This window comes from Stegostoma tigrinum, chromosome X, assembly GCF_030684315.1.
Source record: "Stegostoma tigrinum isolate sSteTig4 chromosome X, sSteTig4.hap1, whole genome shotgun sequence".
Taxonomy (NCBI): Eukaryota; Metazoa; Chordata; class Chondrichthyes; order Orectolobiformes; family Stegostomatidae; genus Stegostoma; species Stegostoma tigrinum.
Window position 1 is genome coordinate 8,789,436 of NC_081404.1, and position 15,222 is coordinate 8,804,657.

General features: G+C 42.6%; 2 protein-coding genes across 12 annotated transcripts in view; one reads left to right on the forward strand and one right to left on the reverse strand.

Annotated features, from left to right (window-relative positions):
- The window catches only part of LOC125448189 (serine/threonine-protein kinase OSR1-like), a 170,432-nt gene that overhangs the window by 125,134 nt on the left and 30,076 nt on the right, over positions 1-15,222 (forward strand). The window lies entirely within an intron of this gene.
- The window catches only part of LOC125448190 (LIM domain and actin-binding protein 1-like), a 126,081-nt gene that overhangs the window by 78,848 nt on the left and 32,011 nt on the right, over positions 1-15,222 (reverse strand). Inside the window, exon 1 of one of the 7 annotated variants that reach the window (XM_059643311.1) lies at positions 7,442-7,553. The exons of the other annotated variants lie outside the window; for them this stretch is intronic. The gene's annotated coding sequence lies outside the window, so the exon portion shown is untranslated. Of the gene's footprint in view, positions 1-7,441; positions 7,554-15,222 lie in introns of those variants that run through there. 7 annotated transcript variants of the gene reach the window in all.

Below are 15,222 nucleotides of genomic sequence, written 5' to 3' on the forward strand. Positions count from 1 at the left end.
ACAATGAGGACATAAGGAATCTGCAAAAGGGATGTATAGATAGGTTGAGTAACTGAGCAAAAATTTGCCAGATGGTGTTTAGTATAGAAAAGTGTGAAGTCATCTACTTTGATAAAAAGAATCAAAAGGAATATTATTTAAAAAGAGATACACTCCAAAGGAAGTGCAGCACAAGAGGATCTAGGTGTTTTGTGCATGAAGCATAAAGTTAGCATACCGATATAGCAAGTAATCAAGACAGCCAATGAAATCTTGGTCTTTATTGACAGGGAGTTTGAGTTTAAATAGAGGCCATACCTGAGAGTACTGTGTACACTTTTAGTCCCTGTATCTGAGAAAGAATATACTGATATTGGAGGCAGTTCAAACAAGATTCACTAGGCTCAGTCTTAGGAAGAAGAGGTTGCCTTATCAAGAATAGGAAAACAGCCTTTATTCATTTGAGTTTAGAAGAATGAGGGGTGATCTTATTGAAACATACAACATTCTGAAGGGGCTTGACAGGTAGAAGATGTTTATACTTGAGGTCACACAGAATAAAAGGGGCATTCATTTAAAAAAAAACTGAAGAAATTTCTTTTCCCGGGGGCAATAAGTGTCTGGAATTTTCTACCCCAGACAGTTTTGAAGGCTAGATCGTTGGAAGTATTTAAACAGGAACAAGACTGGTATTTGAAATGTCAGGGAATTGAGGGCTTTGGGGGTGCTGGCCAGAAAGAGTTGAAGCAGGAGGCATGGGGCAAATCAGCCATTATGTAATGGAATTGCAAAGCAAGCTTAAGGAGCCAAATGGTCTGCTCCTAATTTTTAATACCAATGAGGGAGTTCATTTAATTACAGACTAGCGAAACTGGGGTTTATCTTCACTGCTATAAAGGAGAACAAGAGGCAATTTGATGGAAGCTGAAAAGTTCCACTTGCAGTATAAAAAGCACAAACCGGTTTCCAGTGGCAGGGATTGGAAACTTGAAGATATGCCAAAAAAAGAAGTGACAAAATGAAAACACTTAAAAAAAATAACGTACAAGCTATTGTAATCTGGAATTCCCTGCAGGTGAGGGTGGTGGAACCAAGTTCTTTTTACTCTAACATGAGATTTGCGTGTCAGTGGCTAGGCAAAATTTACTGTCTATCCCCAACTTCCCTGGCTTTGGGCTCACTACAGTTTACGTGGAAAAAGTACTCTATGACACCCCATTCGTGCTATCGATGCTCACCAACTGTAGAAGTACTCATCACTAATAGAACCATCCAGAATTCCTGGCACCAGTGCCATATCTGAAGCCCATGCACCAGGTCAAGCACTTCCAACCAGGAACTGCCGTTCCCAGTTAATGTAGTCAGAGGAGAATCAAAGAAAGCTTGTGAGTGCACTTAAATGGCTTCATAGAGATGACTACAATCAATTTCTAATGACTAATGACATGGTCAAGATTGCTTATGGCTAAGATCTGTATTCCCCACATTTGGGCAGCACATGCATTTCAAATGCCAGGTACTACGATTGCATATGTCATCAACTTCAACCACTGAAGTGCCTGATTAATGCAATTTCCCACCGAAGGACCTCAGCATTGCTCAAGTAGAGCCCACATACTCGGAGAAAGAAAACACTTCCTCCACCCACCATGGGTATAGTCACCGCCATTTTCCATTTCCATTGCACATCTGCAATGCATGAGTACGGATGACAACTTAGGTCATGCTTGACAGTGGGTCACAGTGTAAACCTGGTGATCAAGGCTCCACCCCCTCCATCCCACAGCTCCAACTCTCCATGTTCCATTGTTCCTTGCACTCCCTGTTGATCACAACAGTACTGAGCTTCCACATGCTTTCACTCAACTCTTTCATTTATGTCTTCACCTCCCACAACTGATCGCTGCAAACAACCATGACAAGCTACCCTGGCTTTGTATCTGCAATAGGAGGCAAGGCAGAAGAACTGAGGCAGCAAAGCGCAAAAAGGCAAGCATGGCAAAGATGCTCAGTAAAGGCTAAGAGAATAGGTATCATGCCAAGGGGTGAACCCTCGTCCAAACCATTAGATGACTGCTTATCCCTACACACAAAATGGCCTAGCAGTAATACTATAACGAAAAGGTTCCGAAGTGCAAAGTGCAATATAGAATTGGAGAACTATGTTCTAAGTAAGTTGGAGATAGAACATGTGGTGAGGCTGGTGAATGTCCAATGCCAACCTCAGCAGATGGGGGTTCCAGGCACTCACTGCCCAAGGAAATATTGGGCACTGTTGACCAAAATGGAGGTCCAGAAGTGCACGCAATGAGCAACAACCTCCAGAAACTTGCTCTAACTTTCATGTCAGGAATCGATGCATCTGGTTTCTCCCCACCATGTGGGGGAATAGGATTTTCTTACAATTCACTGAGGAGTAGTGTCACTGGCCAGGCCAGCATTATATTACCCATCCCTAATTGTCCAGAGGGCAGTTAAGTGTCAACCACATTACTGTGCATCTGGAGTCATATGTCAGCCAGTCAGGGTAAGGGCAACGCTTTCCTTCCCTAAAAGGGAATTAATGCACCAGATTTTCTTTTTTAAAAAGCAATTGACAAATGTATTCATGGTCATCATTAGATTCAGAATTCCAGATGTTTATTGAATTCAAATTCAACCATGCCATGTATTCAAACCTGGGTCCTAGACGTTACCAGGGTCTCCAGATCAATAGTCTAGTGATAATATCAACTGGCCATCACCTCCCCTTACACTGCATATAAAATAACGAGGATTAGATCTTAATCCTGCGCTGGGGTTAGGGTTAGCAAATGTTTGCAGCTAGGTCTCCACACTTAAGAGTGAGATTCTTGTATTGCCATTCAAAATTTGGTTGCAGAAAAAGTCTTCCCCAACTGCACCACCCCGCCACCACCCCCCCACCCTCGACATTGGAGAATCTCACTTTTCCAATCTCACCATACTTTTCCAACAAACTTGCCATTGCCAATGTCATTCAGGGGCTGGGAAAACTCAGCCTGTAGTCATTACTAATGCATTGACCATATAGATACTCACGGTACAAAATCAGGCATGAAGAAATAGCTGTAACTGGAGTATTGGTACAGATTAGGTTTAAGCCATATAGGGCTCAAATCTAACTTAGCTCATTTCATCCTACACACTGATGGCCTTTAAACTTCATGCTTCCAGTTTAACAACAGAACATTGAATAGACTGACAGAGTTTGAACATGTCCAATTCTACCCGTATATAGGTACCCCAATGCAAACTTAACTCCAGAAATAAAACACATTCATTTATGGTACCTTTAAATCTACTAAATTGCCCCAACATGCTTCACATGAGTTAACAAAATTTGACACTGAGCCACACCAGAAGGTTAGTACAAAGTGACCTAAGCCTGCCAGAGAAAAGTTAAACAAGCATCTAAAAGCCGGAGGAGGACAGCAAAGATTGGAATTCCTTTCCAACTTCTGTGACCTTCCTGAGTTTAAGATCTTGACAGTTGAAGGTATTGCTGCACTGTTGAGTGGCCATGGAAACCTGGAGATGAGCAAAAGAGGCCAGAATTGAATGAGAGAGATAGGAACTGCCAATGCTGAAGAATCTGAGATAACAAGGTGTAGAGCTGGATAACAGTAGGCCAAACAGCAGGGGAGCAGGAAAGCTGATGTTTCGGGTCTGGGCCCTTCAGAAATGGGAGAGTGGAAGTGGATTCTGAAATAAATAGAGGGGGAGGCGGATGGAAGGTGGATAAAGGAGCAGATAGACGAAGAGGAGACGGACTGGTCAAGGAGGCGGGGATGGAGTCAGTAAAGGTGAGTGTAGGTGGGGAGTTGGGGGGTGGGGGTTGCTCAGTCCAGGGAAGGAGGACAGGTCAAGGAGGCGGGGATGAGGCTGGTTGGTAGGTGGTGGGGGTTGAGGTGGGAGAAAAGGACGGACAGGTCAAGGAGGCGGAGACGAGCTGGGCTGGTTTTGAGGGGTCAGGGATGGGGAGATTTGAGCTTGTCCACCCCCCAACCTCATCCCAAAACCAGCCCAGCTCGTCCCCGCCTCCTTGACCTGTTCATCTTTGCTCCCACCTATCTGCTCATCCCACCTCAAAACCTACCAACTTCCTTGACGGGTTAGTCTTCCCTTGACTGATCAACTGTACATCAGGCAGTCACAGATTCAGAAAAGTTTGGGAGAGAAAAGAGGACAAAATTGTACAAAAACGGTGAAATTTATATAAAAACAAACTTGAAAAGCAAAAGTAAAAAGAATTCCACAATCTGTATTTTTGGCGATGGTATTAAACAAATCTTGACAAGAGAAAGTGGTTTGTCACTGTTAAAAATCTGCACTGGCCTATGCATAAGTCCCCAACCACAGGACATTTAGTTCACTGTTCCCACTCCGAGGATGAGACAGCAAACCTCAAGTGCACAGCTAGCAACCTTTCTAGCTGCCAGGAAATATTTCAATCAAAAGAAAGTCAAAACTGAAACTTTGAACTCCAAGTGCAGTTTAGCCATCCCCACTGGTGTGTACTCTGGATTCTGAAGCATCAGCTGCCAAGCCAATCAGTTCTAGTTCTGCGTAACAAGATCAAGCCTTGAACCCAGCCAAAAAACTAAATCCTGGTTATAGAGCCATTGAGCTGTAAAGCATAGAAACAGATCCTTTGGTACACTTCAGCCATGCCGACCAGATATCGTAAATTAATCTAGGATCATTTGCCAGCATTTGGCCCACAGTCTAAACCCTTCCTATCCATGCACCAATCCAGATGCCTTTTAAATGCTGTAATTGTACCAGCCTCCACCACTTCCTCTGGCAGATCATTCCATACATCCACTACCCTCTGAGCCACTTTTAAATATCTTTCCCTGCTCACCTTCAGCCTATGCCCCTCTAGTTTTGGACTCCCCCCATTCTGGGGGGGAAGACTTCGTCGATTTACCCTATCCATGCCCCTCACAATTTTATAACCCTCTATAAAAAGGTCACTCCTCAGCATCCGACGCTCCAGGGAAAATAGCCCCAGCCCATTCAGCCTCTCCCTATAACACAAATCCTCCAGCTCTGGCAACATTCTTGTAAATCTTTCCTGGACCCTTTCAAGTGTCACAACATCCTTCCCATAGCAGGGAGACCAGAATTGCACGCAGTATTCCATAAGTGTCCTAAACAATGTCCTGTACAACCCCAACATGACCTCCCAGCTCCTATACTCAATGCATTGATCAATAAAGGCAAGCATACCAAAGGCGTCCTTTACTATCCTACCTACCTGTAACTCCATTTTCAAGGAACTATGAACCTGCACTCCACGTCTCTGTTCAGCAACACTCACCAGGACCTTACCATTAAGTAAATAGGCCCTGCCTGGATTTGCTTTTCCGAAATGCAGTACCTCACATTTACCTGTATTAAAGTCCATCTGCCACTCCTCAGCCCTCAGCCTATCTGATCAAGATCCCATTGTACTGTGGAGGTAACATTCTTTGCTGTCCACTACACCTCCAATTTTGGTGTCATCTGCAAACTTACTAACCATACCTCCTACGTTCACATCCAAATCATTTATACAAGTGACAAAAAAAGCAGTCGACCCAGCAGTGATCCTTGTGGCACACCACTGGTCACAGGCCTCCAGTCTGAAAAGCAACCCTCTACCACCACCCTTTGTCTTCTACCTTTAAATATTTCATATTCCCATCTGTCACGTTAAATTTTTCTTGCACCACAAACACAGACAGATGCAAAACTCATGTCAGAGTCAGATATGGTAGCCGAAAGTCATGCACCAAGTAAAACAGTCATGGATACAAGAGATAATGGGAACTGCAGATGCTGGAGAATTCCAAGATAATAAAATGTGAGGCTGGATGAACACAGCAGGCCAAGCAGCATCTCAGGAGCACAAAAGCTGACGTTTTGGGCCTAGACCCTTCATCATGGATACAAGATTGATTTCTACACACCTCCCACCCAACAGATGCTCCTTTTTAAAATTTCAACTGATGCTGGAGGAGTTTATCCAAATTCAGGCAGACTGTCTGCACTAAGACAACAAGGGTTGATTCAATATAACCTCTAGTTTACAAAACAGAATACAATGACAGGAACAGTAATAAAGAAAGTAAATTTAAGATTCCACAAATACCAAATTCTCAACACGTTTATTTTAAAAAGTTCATAAAACTATTCTGGTCTAACCTTTTAAAGGAGAGGGTCAAAAAAAATTGAAAACTATTTCAAATCAACCGGTTCAGGAGATATTATTACAACTGGAGTAGGCAGGACTTGACCCTGACACACTACATTTTGCAAAGGCGATGTCAAGTCTGCAGCACACGAACTACAAATAGTTTGCCCACACAGTGCTACTGCCATCTTGTGGAATGCTCAGTTTAGCTGAGAGCAAATTAAAAAAGGATTGCATACAAAGTGAACGCAAATTAACACCAACAGAAAAACACACTAACCAAAAGGGATAGATAGCACAAGGATATGGTTTCACTATTCACACCTACTACATTATTTATTGGAAATGTAGTCTCAAATAAAAATCCCTCCCTCCAAGTAAAACTGAACAAGAGTCTGCTGGTTTAGCAGCAGCTTATAGAAAATGCAACCAATTTAAAGTCAAGAAAAGCTAAAGTGGGATCATTAAATCTGGTCTCAATAATTGCATGAAGGATTCCAGGTCAATCCTGGAGACATTAATACAATAATATCTACTATTTTAATCATTATCTTCTTGTTCAAGCCTACTCAATGCTATGGAACACAAATAATATGAAGTAAACTTTTCATCAACACAAATGAACTTGAACACACCTTCAGGGTTTTAACCACACCTTAGAACCAGAATTTTCTTCTGGTAGCAACACAAGTGTCATTCCTTCATCACGTCAATATGTCATGTCTTAGTTATAGGCAGATTTCTGTTCATTCAGAAAGTAGAGATTGAATACATTTTTTTGAAATTATAATCAAAGCAGAGCAAGAAAACTGGAGAGTACAGTCAGAAATGTTGAACTGCATCAGTCAAGTTATCTTCAATACAAAAAAATTTTTTAAACTGGTAGCTAATTTAAAACACCACATTAGATGTAACACTTCCTCAATCACAACTCTCAGTGCTCCTACAAGGAATTTTAATCCCAAATTTCCCAAGCAATTGATTAGGCAAGAGAAAACAAAAACCTGCCTATTGCAAAATCATTTTATTTTAAGAAGGAAAAAGAAAAAAATATCAATACTAAGTTAGGCAAGTACACAACAGTGAAAGCGTTTCGACCCGTTGGAACAGGTGTCTCGAATTGGACAAACATGTCAGGAACTCAAACAGTACGCGGACTCGAGTCAGTCTCAAATGGAGTCGCTACAACAATTAGATATTTCTCACTAAAAAAAGGCATTTATTCAGCCATTAACTGAAGAAATGCTAACTTTTTCCCCAAACCTGCAATATCAGACGCAGCACTTGTCCGAATGGCACCTGCAGAAAATACACCGGAGCTCGTAAGACAAAGTCTGCAATGAAATTATGGTATTTGCTTATTGGTTTAGTCACTTCCTGGACATTGTTAACACATTGCTCTCCACATCACATTTTTATTTCTTGGACAGCTTCCACATCAGACTGATGCCACACCTACAAGGTAATTTCACTAATTTCTAGAATAGAAACAGGAGGTATATTGCAGGATCAGCATGTTCAAAACTTACAGACCATCTCTAGAAAGCGGGGGCAATAGCCGTGTAGATTCAGCTTTTATATCTCCTTGTTATATCTCTAGATTCATCTGGTTTCTCTTTCTACGAGCTCCTTTCCCATCATTGAATGACAGAAGTAATCTCCCCTACCATTCACTGTCAACCCTTTTGTTCCCTCGCCCCACCAATCCCCTCCATTCACTCCCTTTGGACTTGAAATCTGTTGTGACATCTCTAACATTTACCAATTTTGATGAAAAAAGGTCACCACTCCAAAATGTTAAACTCTTTCTCTTTCTGCAAATGCCACCTTATCTGCTGAGTATTTCCAGCATTTTCTGCTTTTGATTAGGAAATATGCAAGAGCATGAGAGAGGGTGTAGAAAAGATTCACGAGAATGAAATCCCTTATCATTCAAATCAGACTCTTCGGTGCAACTCGTCCACGCCAACCAAGTCTCCCAAACTGAACTAGTCCCGTTTGTGATCAGAGATAATGGGGACTGCAGATGCTGGAGAATCCAAGATAAAGTGTGGAGCTGGATGAACACAGCAGGCCAAGCAGCATCTCAGCAGCACAAAAGCTGATGTTTCGGGCCTACTGCACCTCCCAGTCGCAAACCATTTCAACTCCCCCTCCCATTCCTCAGATGACATGTCCATCACAGGCCTCCTGCAGTGCCACAACGTTGCCACCCGAAGGCTGCAGGAACAGCAACTCATATTCCACTTGGGAACCCTGCAGCCCAATGGTATCAATGTGGACTTCACCAGCTTCAAAATCTCCCCCTCCCCAACTGCATCCCAAAACCAGCCCAGCTTGCCCCCGCCTCCCTAACCTGTTCTTCCTCTCACCCATCCCTTCCTCCCACCTCAAGCCGGACCTCCATTTCCTACCTACTAACCTCATCCCGCCTCCTTGACCTGTCCGTCTTCCCTGGACTGACCTTTCCCCTCCCTACCTATACTCCCCTCTCCACCTATCTTCTTTTCTCTCCATCTTTGGTCCGCCTCCACCTCTCTCCCTATTTATTCCAGAACCCGCTCCCCATCCCCCTCTCTGAAGGAGGGGGGTCTTGGCCCAAAACGTCAGCTTTTGTGCTGCCGAGATGCTGCTTGGCCTGCTGTGTTCATCCAGCTCCACACTTTGTTATCTTAGTCCCATTTGCCTGTGTTTGGCCCATATCCATCTAAACCATTCCTATTCAAAAAGGAATTTGGACAGGGGCATGAATGTTGTAACTGTACCTTCAGCCACTACTTCCTCTGGCAGTTCATTCTCCATATGAACCACCCCCTGTGGGAAAACGTTGTCCCTCAGGTCCTTTTTAAATCTTTCTCCTCTGACTTTAAAAATATGCCCCCTAGTTTTGAACTCCCCCCACCCTTATTCACCTCATGATTTCATAAACCTTTTAAAAAAAGACACTCCCCAACCTGCTACACTTTAGTTGATAGATTCGAAAAGTTGGGACTATTCATCCTGGGAAGTGGAGGGGAGATTTATTAAAACATGAACAGGGAAAACTGGAACATTCTGCCTTCCTTCTGAGATAATAATACTCCAATCTCTTCTTGAAAGCTTTAATTGGCCTTCCTCCACAACACCCTCAGCCAGTGGGAAGGCTGCTGCCATTGAAAGGATGGAGAACCCCCAAAAAAAAAGGGATAGAGATTTTGGATAACTTACAAAGCAGCAATGATTACACGAGCAGCATTTGACTGAGTGCAACATTAAAAGGAGCCCTAGAAGAATTTATGTCAATGGAAAATGGGGGAGAAACTCCTGGTTACAATTGTACCTCGCACAAAAAAGATAGTTGGCATTGCTGGAAGCTAATTTTTTCTATTCCAGGAGATCACTGCAGGGAGTTACTCAAGGTAGTGTCCCGGGAATAAAAACTGCGCAAATGCTTCAATGACCTACCCTCCATCGTAAGGTCAAAAATGGGAGTATAGATAGAGGATTGCACAATTTTCAATATTATTAATTCCTGCTCAGATAGCGAAGCAGTGCGTTATACACAAGGAGGAACAGGGCAACATTCAGGTTTGGGCTGGATAAGAAAGATTTGTGCCACACAAGTATCAGGCAACGAGCATCTCCCACAAGAGAGAATCCAACCATCATTGCTTGATATTCAATGGCATTACCATCACTGAATCCCCAACTAATCAACATTTGATGGACTATCATTGACTAGGACCTGAACTGGACTAGCCTTACAAACACAAGAATTTAGGGAGACCACCACTGCATCAGAAGTACTGTGGCTTAAGAAGGCGGCTCACAGCCACCTCTTCAAAGGACCATGAAGGAGGGGCAATAAATGGCAGCCTATCCAGCAATGCCCATGAATATATTTTTTTTAAAAATACGTATTCACAAGGCAGGAGACTGGGATCTGAAGACACTGACAGTATTGTGGAGGAAGGTCAACTAAAGCTTTCCAGAAGTAATTGGAGTATTATTATCTCAGAAGGAGAGAAGAATGTTCAGGATTACAAGCAGTAGGAGGGGGGAGAAGAGTGGTACAAAGCACCTTGCTTCTTCAGACAGTGAGCACAGACACAAAAGGGATCCAATGACCAATTGTAACAATTATATGACTCTAACGATATATCAAGGGTACACCTGTCCAGTATCTATAATACCTGTTGTAATGATACCATGACTTTCAGGGGTGTATTTTATCCTGGACTTGTTTTTGGGGAAGAGAAGTTTTAGGACAGAAATGCAGAGCTGTCTATTGAAAGCCCATAAAATAAACAGCTTGTGAGGTCTTAAAAAAAAACCCTAAGAAAAGTTTGGAACAATAAAAGCAGCCAGAATGGAGCTCCCGCAGAACCAGGATTTTTGATAGTTTTGCTTTTTCAGTAGCAGTTGCTGGGTCTGGAAGTTGGTTTTGGAAGCTGCAGTAAACCTCTCTCACCAGCTACTCAGTTTTTTGTCCCCCCTGCTCCTGAAATGGAGAATTGCCTGAGAGATAATGTTATTTCACCAATTTTGACTTTTGCCAAGGGTGTGTTTCTGGGATATTACTATGTGGGAAAAGTTACTACTTAGTAGTTAAACAATCTATTCTTCTATTAAGCTTTCCAATTTCTTCGGTTTGTTGCATGTTAAACTATAGTGTATGAATAAAAAGTGTATTTTGCTTCAAATCTGGCAGCTTGGCCAATCAAATTGCATTTGGAACACAATGCCTAGCACTTGCCTTTAAAATAAGAAGAAAAAAAACTTAAGAGTCTTCATATATTTTGGTCTGATCCATAATATTGGTGGTCATCAAGCCTATCCACCTCAGGATTAACCCAAGTGCTAAGCAAAAAAGCTGCCCAGGACGTCACAGATCATACCACTTATTGTGCAAGCATATTCTAGCTCCTCACAAAGAGGCAACACAGGGTGAAACATTGCTCATCACAGCAATTCCCTCTTGTTTGGGCTCCCCTTTCTCAACACAATTAATTTCCTTTTCTCAGCCCTCCCCTGCTTTCAGATTTTTTTTGGACCAACTGAATCTTTTTGCCCCACAAAATGCTGTTTTCATCCATCATGTGGATGGCCTTTATGCTCCTTGCATCTTATTTGAATAGTAGCTAATTTACTCTGGATCCATCTCCGCTATCCTCTAACTGATTGAAGAATGTTTTCAACAACTGCTCTACTTTCTGCGTGACACCTTTGGAAATTTATCTCTTCATCAAAAAGATACCCACCCCATTCTGCAACTGAATGCAACAGAACCCCTAGATAGTCCTCAACATTTCTTTCAACTCTTTCCCCACCTTCAACACTACTTTTCTCAGATTATCTTTCCAACTACAAAGCAAGTCTTCCTCTTCCCTCCTTTCAGTGGGGCAGATTCCTTCAAATAGCCTTGTTCACCCTTCTGTAGTTCCCAATTACAGCAGCTACACAAAATACTTCATCATTCACCAAGTGGAGTAGTGGTAATGTCACTAGGCTAACAATTTAGAACCCCAGACTAATGCTTTGGAGGAGTATTGGTTTGAATCCCACCATAGCAGATGGTAAAATTTGAACTCCGCTTTTAAAAAATCTGATATTTTAAATCTAGTCTAATGGCAACCATATAAACAGCTGCCTATTGTCATGAAAATATACTGCATTCACAAGTGTCCTTTTGGGGAGGAAATCAGCCATCATTACCAAGTCTAGCCGACATATGACCCACAGCAGCGCGACATCTATGCAATTAGGTATGGTCAATAAAATGCTGGCCTTGCCAAAAATGCCCACATCCTATGAACAATTAAAAAGTCTGTACAGGGTGCATCCTACACAAGGCAATTCATAACACTTTAAAATAAACTATGAAATATACTCAGAGTTCTGCCTCTTTTATATTGAAGACAAAGGCATTTAGGTGACCACTTCGCCTACTTGCTGATCTGGCCTTGATATTCCTATGGTGTGCAACTTAAACTCACTCTCTCCTCTTCTCTCTCTGAATTCTTGGTCTCCTGCTTCCAACCAAGCAAAATCACTCTTTCTCCTGGATATATAGGAGGCTTCATTGACTGTAAAGCGCATTAGGATGCCCCAAGTCATGAAATGTGCAGCATTAAAAAAACAGACAATAAATGTCTTTCATGACCTCAAGAGGTTCCAAAGTACATTAAAATGATGGTATCCTAAATTATGTTCCTGTGAACCACTTTGCATTTTGAGTAACAAAATGTTCCAATGAAATCACAACACTAGTGAGATACTGGTAATGTCTACATGCAAATCGTTTATGCACCGTGGTCTCGACAATGACTTTAGGAACTTCAGAGCACAGCCCTGTACCCATGGTGAATAGAAACAATCTTAGCTAGTCATTATGTTTTGTTTATTTCATACTTAGAAAACAAATTACTTTTTGGTCAGACAGGATCTATTTCTATTCAGCAATTTAGGTCATTCATTAACTTGCCCTTTCAGATCAGGGTATGTTTCCCAGAACCTTTTATCTCTCCAAAACCCCAGATCACTGGTGCTAATTTTCATTTTGGCAAAAGAAGTTACACTGTCAGTCAGTCTCTGCTAAGTACTAGTGGGGACTCATCTGTGCATGTAATATTTTCAGTTTCAAAATCAAGTAATTACTTTGGGAAAAAAAGATATTCTTGGTTTACGCCACCAGGCACTGACCAATTTCCAGGCAATTACTCACTGACAACACCCAACTTCTTAAAAACCTGCCATTTATATCAAGCCTACAGAAGCAAAGGTGACCGGTTAGCCAATAGGAAGTACTGGGCTACTTCTACTTGGTGTCAGAATGTGTGCGTCTTTCAGAAAATGCCATTACTGTTTCAATCACTTAGACTGTCCTTATCCCAGACAGTCACTTATTATTGGTCAAGTAGTTGAGATTACAAGCAATGGGAGGCAGTGGGCTGAATCTTACATTTTTCTGGCTGAGTATGAGGTTTTAAGAGAGATTCTCTCCATGAGGCCCAGCAGGTTTGCTTGCCAGATCTTGCAAATGCAACTTATTAACTATCCACCTGCCCCATGACATTCCTCTCATCCAGTTCCAGCCCAATGTTACAACATGCCACTCCCAGAAGTGCTCACCACGGCCAGGATATCCCTGAATTCATCAGTATTTAATTATAGTGCCAATGCCACAGAAGGTCATTGTGTACACAAGCAAACTTCCTGCACAGTTCCTGACATTTGTTCTGGATGTGGCAAGGAACAAAGAAATCAGCTTCCATTTTTGCAGCAAAGACCTGGAGGTCCTGGTGGGCAGGGTGGGGGTGTGCAGACGCAGGAATTCCCTCTTCCATGACTAGCAGTAGAGGCCATAACATCAGACCGTGCCAAGCGGAGGCTGTCACCCCCATGCCAGCCATTCAAAGGAATGCACAGCACTGTGAAGAAGGTTAACATCCCTCTCCACATGTGCAAGTGCCAACATCATCTCTGATACCTCACACTATCTCTGCTCCCACCAAGGCTCAAACCCTAACCAATCTCACTAACGCCTGCAACACATTCCCCACTCACTCTCACCCATCCAGACCCTCGAAACCATAACTCTGCATGCTCCAAGTGCTGTCTCAATCACTTTTGAGCAACAGCTGTGCCACAGATTTTCACCTCCCTAAATATCAGTCTCACTCTCATTCTAGGAGGAAAACCTGTCACAATACAGCAGAAAAAGACAAGTGGTGGTTGGCAGTCTGATCTTTGGACCCTTACTTGAAGAGCAACCCAACTGTGGCCTCCTAGAGTGGCTGACTGACCACGTGCAAGTCCTTGAATTGGTACAGGAGACTGCCCTTGACTTGCTGTGTCAAGGCTCTGAGCAAAGGCTGTCGCCCTTGACTTTGGCGAGGAACAAGTGCTATGACAGTGAGCAAACAGCCTGGGGATTTAACTTGGTCCAATCCATGAGCTGTGTGCCTGAGCAGTGTCCTTGCAGCAGCATGAGAATAGTTGCTGGCCCAACCCAAAAAGCACAGCACTGAAATGCAAAACAAAAAAAAAAAAAAAAAAAAAGTCCTGTAAGTGAACTGGAGACATACCAAGGTTCGAGGGCTGCCACATGTCAGAACCCAGCGTCCATGGACGTGAGGAGCACATGGCTAGTGACCATGGACCAGGCCCTGGAGATGTTGGGGCTCCATATCCAACATGGAAGTCCTTTGGTACAAGTGACAAGTGACACCAAGTCGCCAGCTGAGGTCACCAGGTACCTGCTCTGACTTCTATGCCAAAATTTCTCAGTACTTAATTTGTTTGCCGCATTTGACAAGATAGGAAATTGAGCCATTAAATATTATAAGCGAGCAATTCTCCTTAATTAGCATTACCTAGAGAGAAAAAAACCACATTCCTTGGGCAAGAGCATAAAACAGGCTTTTCGGTTTTCTCATGACATTCTGCCACAAGTCTCAGCATAGCCCATGTTACTTAAACCGTTATAAGATTTCACCCTGTATTTCAATTGCTGTTCACGTTCTCAAGCAAGTAGCTGATTCTGTGTTACTCAAATTGCAAAAGCAGTTATCGACCCAACTACAATTCAATACATATTGAATTGTTATGGTATCACTATGATTCAAAACAGGTTAATTGACTATAAAGCATTTTGAGGTTCCCCGAAGTTGAGGACAGCACAATATAAATGCAAGTTCCTCCTTTATTTCCGTGTCATTTAAAACATAAAACAGGAACCTTTTCAACAGGAGTCTACAGGCAAGGGAAGGGTCAGGTCTGTAGTCCATCAAGAACAAAACCACTTTGCTTATCGTTTGTGATGGTACTTAAACAGAATCAAATATATTGCGCACGAGTCGCCAAAGAGATGCAAGTACTCCAGACCACAAGCAACATAAGTTGTGAGGCAACGCCACCAGAGGGACTAGTCAAAACAATCTCCTCTAGGCACTCCAAATTCACTTTCCATAGCATCTGCATCATTCATGTTGCTAAATTTGCCACTGCATTTTGCTGTTCAGTCACCAGATACATGTAGACCAGGAATAAATAATTCAATTTCA